Below are 6,961 nucleotides of genomic sequence, written 5' to 3' on the forward strand. Positions count from 1 at the left end.
TTCTGAGGCTTTCTCAGGCCTTTTCTATAGATGTGGCCCATTTCACCTTTCTAATTCTTTCTCAAGAGGAATTTTGAACATGGTATGCCTTCTTTGATCCTGCCAAGCCAAGACATGTTCCTAGAGCCTCCCATTTACTTTTCCTAGGGCTGTGCCCTGAAATACACACGTTTGTGTTCCTTCTCCCAATCCTACAGAGTTGAACCTGTCTACTGAGTGGGCTCAGAAGCCATCTGCAAAGGTTCACATTTCCCATACTGGAGAAGGGGACACTCGTAGGGAGCTGGCCATGGGGGGGGGGGGCGGGGTAGCGAGTGAAGCAGGTGGGATACTGGAAGAATCTATGGGCCAGTCATCTAGGCCCCACAGGCCAGATATCCTAAGTTCCTGCTCACAACCTGCGTGGGGAGGGAGTAGGTAATCCTTGACGTGTGGTCCAGCGGAAATAAAGGCTAGGAAAGTAATATTAAGAAAAAACACACTACTGTGGCTAGGGCTCAGTGGTAGAGCACTTGCCTGACAGGTGTGAGGCACTGGGTTTGATTCTCAGCACCACATATAAATAAATAAAGGTCTATCAACAACTAAATATATATATATATATATATATATATGTGTGTGTGTGTGTGTGTGTGTGTGTGTGTGTATGGAAATAAACCCAAAAAACGTCAACTATATATATTCAAAGTGTTCAAAGTGGGGGCATTGGCAGGTGGAAGAGACCTGATGGGTCTGATCCTAACAAAGGGAAAAGCCCTTGAATGCTTTACTTATAGTGAAACATAACAAAGGGATTTAGTAAGGAGCTTCTTCAGGAAAACAGGATAAGAATGGGGGAAGGAAGTTGTTTGGGGCTTGGCAGGTTATGCCCATCTCCGAGCGGCTGCATTTGAACCTAGGGTTGTGAGCTAAGGCAGGGTGGCAGCATGATCTGGGCTTTCTTGAACTGAGGAATTTCACCCAGGAGTTCCCAGAAAAGTAGCCTCCCTGCCTTATGATGGCTCAAACAAACCCATAATTTATACATGCTTCCAACACTAAGTGGCTTGGGATGGGGTTCCTGTAAGAGTCCACAAACTGATTTGTGAGATATGCAGCCTTTTGTTGAGTTTCAGCCCCTGATGGCTTCAAGTCCCTACTGCACCCATCCTTTCCCTTTTACACAGCCATGCTCATCCCCTCATTATTTGGGGTTGGGAGAGAAGGAAATGGGCCTCTTGGGAAGCATCCTTTAGAGCTTGGGGAGCTGCCACTTATTCACTATGCTCTCACTTTCTTCCATGGGAGGCTTCATGGGCTGAAGGTGGTTCATTATCACTGAGCTATGCCACCCTGGGGAAGGGGTAATGTAGGTAAGGGGAAACTTTCTTCTTACCCTCTTTACATCATCTATTTTTGGATTTTCTTATCCGATGATGTACAAAAACTTCACTGAAGTCCTATTTTCCATGGGTGGTTGTAAAAATTGGCACACTGTGGGAACATGACAGAATAAAACTCTTATTCTTTCATCTTGCTGATGTTACTTGTCAATTCCAGCTCTCTTACACTTCATCTTGGTTTGACAAGATACATATTATGGACAGAACCACTAAGCAATCAAATATAATCCCTTGGCCCTAAGACTGGAAATCCAACTTGGAAAGCAATATATTATATATCAACAAAACATCTCAGAGGTTTGCTTTCCTGAGCTTAATTTTAAGCCAAAGTTGAAAAGGTCATTGGCCCCAAGTGGTACTTTCTATTTTTTTAGTAATAAACCAGATTATCCATCTCCTGCTTAAAGTCATTTAATTCACCCCCCATTTCATTTTAAATAAAATTTAAGCTTCTATCCATAGTCCACCTCCCATCCTTACCCTTCTTCACTAAACTTCAGATTGACTTGTTCTTTTGTCAATTCTTCCTCAAACATGGTACATTCTTTTTTGCCTCAAGGTAACAAGTAAAAACTAAACTTGCAGTTTCACCTGCCTGAGACTGTCCTTTATAACTTTCTGTTGCTGGTTATTCCGATCTGTGAAAAGTCTTAGCACAAATGTGTTACCTCTCAGACTGTCCTTTCTAAAAGACGTCTTCTCACATCAGTTATTAACTATTGCCATACCTATTTTCTTCACAGAGTTTGCCATGATTCATTTTCTTACTCATTTATCATTCACTTCATAGATATAAATGAAAAATTCTCATGCATAGCAACTAGGTAGTTTTTTGGTACCAGTATTTAAGTACCTAGTATTATAGAAACTCAATATATATTTGTCAAATATTGCATTGATGAGAATCCCACATTCATCTTCTTCTTTGGGTCCTACCTTTCTTGATTTTGTCAGGGTCTCTACAGCCAATGAGCCAGTTTACTATTATTTCCTTCCTAAAACTTCCTTGAAAATATTCATCTAGAGTGAATGGACTAGATATTTAGAATTAGAAAATTACTTAGACATTCCAAACTCAACAAAACCTCAAATCTCAATTTGATTTTAAGACTTTTTCAATTACAGCATACATCAAGGAAATATGAAAAATATGCTTTATTTGTATAACAATTATATATTAAATCCTCACACGAAGCCACAAAAGCCAAATATTTAGTAGAAATACCTTCTGAAAATCCAAAGTATTTTGTCCCAGTACTAACATTATTCTACTAAAGAGAAACCTAATCTTAGCAGAAATAATCACATTTTTTTCTAGTTTCCTGAATCATTAAGCTTATATTTTATACCAAAATTATCTTAACATACACAAAATTGAAATATAAACAATAAAATCTGAAAGCAAAGGGGAAAGAGTGGAATTTTTAATGGTGAAAAGGATGGATTTACATTGAAATTTTTAATTTTAGCATGGTGAGTTTTCTTCATCAAATTTATATAATTTCTTCCATAAGAGGTAATTTTAAATGATCATTTTCATAATCAAATACTAATTAATAAAATATCATCATGCAATTACAACTACAGTTAAAAATTGAAACATAACCAGAGCACAGGAATACTACAGTTTTTTTTCAGAATGAACAGAATATAATAATTTCAATAATTCAAAATTTCCTTTGGCTGCTAATACCTTTATTGTATAATGTTGATTATAATTATGTTTGGTTTGTGTTAAACATGATATTAAGAATAGCAAAAGTCTCCTTGCCTTAGCACTACCAATTGGGGATATGTAAGAGGTCAGAATTAGGGGCTGGGATTGTAGCTCTTGCCTTATATGTATGAGGCACTGGGTTTGATGCTCAGCACCAAATACAAATAAATAAATAAAGGTATTGCGTCCATCTACAACTGAAATTTCTTTTTTTTTTAAAAAAAGGTCAGAATTTAAAGATACGAGAAGAAAAAGAAAGTTCTTAAATTTCTTTGGTAATCCATTAATATAAAATTATTTTTTTAAGTTGAAATATGTGTGTGTGTTTGTATGTGTATGTGTGTCTTTGTTCTCAGATTCTCTCCTTCACAGTTAGGTCTGAACTCTCTTACCAAATTCTGGCTTTTGTTGTGGTTTTGTTCTCTACACAAAGGTAAACTTCTAGAACTAGAACCATGTATCCCACCCATCTTAGCATACCCTGAAATGTCTAGTTCCACATTCTATGCTTGCTAAAATGTATGCCTACATATATGGAAGAGAGATCCAAATGGCATACTTTCTTTAATGTCTATTTTATGTCTCAGAAGTATGATATTATAATAGTAAATCCTGTATCTGCATAGGGATTGTCAATTTTCTTAATTATGCTCTTATTTTATTCTCAACAACAATAGTGTGAAATAATAAGAGCAGTATTATTTAGGAGGAAACAGGCATGGACACTTAAATGTTTGCCTTAAGTCACAAAAATATTGGTAAAGCTTAAGCCTAAAATCATCCAAGCAGGTGGTACAACTCGGGTGGCCAAGGGAGAAGGATGGAGGCTAACCTCAACAACTTAGTGAGACCCTGTCCCAAAATAAAAATATAAAAGGGCTAGGGGTATAGCTCAGTGACAGAGTACCCCTGAGTTAAATCCCCAGTACCTCTCTCTCTCTCTCTCTCTCTCTCTCTCTCTCTCTCTCTCTCACACACACACACACACACATGACTAAAATATACATCCCTTGCCTTCATTAAACTCATTTGTTTCTTCTAAATACACTCAAAATGTCTTTCACAGAACTAAAAATTAAGAACTTTGTTATAAACAAAAAATAATAATATCAATCAGCTTTTGAAGAACTTATCATGACTCAGTTTGAATCAAATTAATCTTCAGTTAAATTATACAGGAAATAACAGTTAACCCATACGGACAAGTCCCCAGTGTTAAGCAAAATCGCTGAAGGCGTATTTGAAGGGTGCTTCCTACGTGTCAACCCCTTTGCCAGCCACCCTTAATAAAGGGTAAGTGAAAATGAAACCCTGTACAGAACACTCCCCACTCCCTTTGCTCATCATGGATTTAGTATGACTACCTATACAGTACCTTACTAAAGACTGCCCTCTTGTCACCTTGTCTTTGTGCTGCTGCATGGCAACGAAATGACCAGAGTGATGTCAACAGTGGGGCTCCTTCCAAGGACCTATGACATCAGCACTCCTAGAGGTGTTCATGCTAATACATTGGAGTCATAGATTCTGTTGTTGGGTTTTCCATCAGAAAACAGTGCACAGCCCAGCCAAAGCAAACTACCAAGGCACTGGGGAATATACTGAAAAAAACAGATTTTTTCCCTTCACATTTACAGTCTTATTTATGCACAGTTGAAACCAAATCTGCATTTTTTAAATCACAGACCCCAAATGCAAAATAACGAAAAATCTAAAATCCACGGAAGTAAATATGGAGCCAAGAGAGATACAAATATAGGTATTGCTTACTAAACAACGAAATAATAAGATATAAGAGAGCAGGACTCTCCAAGTTGTTTGAATAGTTCAGTTTTACTAAGAGCACAGAGGTAAAGCAGCATTTCTGACAAGGCTTTATAAAGAGTGGGTTGGGCTGGGTCAATAGGAACGTGATGACTGTGGGGCAAATAAAGTGGATGTGACTTCATGACTAATCATAGCAATAGCTGTATTTTTAATCCACAAAAGCCAGCAAGCCTCACGCCTGTTCTCATGAACACAGAGTACCTGTGGACAAAGTGGGGAGTGGGGTAGCGGCAGGTGCCTTAAGCCCGAATGCCAAGATGTCACGACGATGTCCCCTGGAAGCATACAGTCCTTATTCCCAAAATAGAAATGAATAGGTCCAAGGACAGGCCCTCTAACACTATGCCCCAACCATTTTAACCTAAGACTCTTCAATATCATTTGCTATAATTATCAGCTTGAAATAGGACATGCATGTCTTCCTAAATATAGAGAGAAGCCACGTGTATTTGGATGTCAGTGCCTTTAATGTACCTTCAGCATGATAGCAGTGTTCAGTAACCCTTCACAATTAAGTCACAGCTCTCCCTAAACACACCCTCACCAGACAAACCAGAGGAACATTGTGCAAAAATCTGGGATCATTTTATTTCCAATTTGAGAAAACCCACAGGAAGAGCCAGCTTCCAAAATAGGCAAATGTGGAAGAAAATATTAACATAAGGAACAGATCATTCTTTCAAATATTTGAGGTACTCAAAGTACGTTTTATTTGTGTGTATCAATAACTAACTACTTCAGGAACAGACCTCATGAAAATGGGGGGTGCTATGGTCATTGTGTTATTATTCTCATAATACAGATGAATAAATTTCATAACAAAAATTTAAATAATTAATTGAAGGTACAGAAACAGCAAGTAGTAAAGCAAGATTTATTTGCAGGACTGTCTTTAGTAACTTGTTCTCATTCCTTTTATCACGCAAACTCTGTCTCTCTCTCTCTCTCTCTCACTGTCTACTCGTCTTTGTCCTTTCTGTCATTTTAAGCATCATTTAACATATAGTATGATATAGAAAAATCTGTACTAACAGCTATAATATAAATGGGTAAGACAGGTATAAATTGATTTAGAAACAGAAATTTTACTGAAATATGACAAACCACATTTCAAAGTGTCAAGTACACTTCTTCCCATAATTTGGCATCACACTTTAAATGAATTTATTTGAATTCTCAATATTATAAATATAAAAGCATTGTATAAAAGTTAAAACATTTTGTAATAGTAGTGCTTTCCAGGAAAAAATGTTATTGAATAATTCTGAATTATTAGATAATAATTAGCAAAAGTGTTTTTAATCTCCATGCTTGACACTTTCAATACAGAGTCAACGGTGGCATAAACATGAAATATTTCTTGGAGTTTGCTCTGAGGATGACTAAAGTGAACCCACTCTATCCCAGGTAGAGGAAGCAGGACCTCTCATTTCACATTTATGCTTTTTCAAACTTTTAAATCAAACTCATAAAGTCCCTACTATCTGTATATTTATTCATTAACATCGAACACTAAGACCAGAAAGTTGAGAAAAGAAAGAAAAGCAATTCATGCTCCCAGGAGCCCAGAGACTACTGAGGCAGCAGAAAGGGCAGGAACCTTGACAACAGATGTCACAGAGGACCTGTAAAATGAGAAGTGAGGAGCGCCTTCAGCTTTAAAGTTAGGAGGCCAGAGATCTTCAGGGAGAGTTGTTTTAGTGTGGTAGAAGGGACAGAAACCTTGTGAATGCTGAGAGTAGCCTGGGTTAGCCCAAGGATAGCCATGTCAAAAACTAACTTGAGTGCTCGCTTCGGCAGCACATATACTAAAATTGGAACGATACAGAGAAGATTAGCATGGCCCCTGCGCAAGGATGACACGCAAATTCATGAAGTGTTCCATATTTTTAAACCAACTTAAAAACTCAATGGAAAATACTACCAGCAGAGTAGAACACTTAGAAGATAGAACATCAGACAATGAAGACAAAGTATTTCAACTTGAAAAGAACATAGACAGCTCAGCAAGACTGTTAAGAAACCATGAGCAGAA

General features: G+C 37.5%; 1 non-coding gene across 1 annotated transcript; it reads left to right on the forward strand.

Annotated features, from left to right (window-relative positions):
* Positions 1-6,710: 6,710 nt before the first annotated feature.
* LOC125611413 lies at positions 6,711-6,817 on the forward strand. The gene has a single exon (XR_007341611.1). It is a non-coding gene; the product is annotated as a U6 spliceosomal RNA (small nuclear RNA).
* The last annotated feature ends 144 nt before the right edge of the window (positions 6,818-6,961 follow it).

Source organism: Marmota marmota, unplaced genomic scaffold (assembly GCF_001458135.2).
Source record: "Marmota marmota marmota unplaced genomic scaffold, marMar, whole genome shotgun sequence".
NCBI classification, from domain to species: Eukaryota; Metazoa; Chordata; class Mammalia; order Rodentia; family Sciuridae; genus Marmota; species Marmota marmota.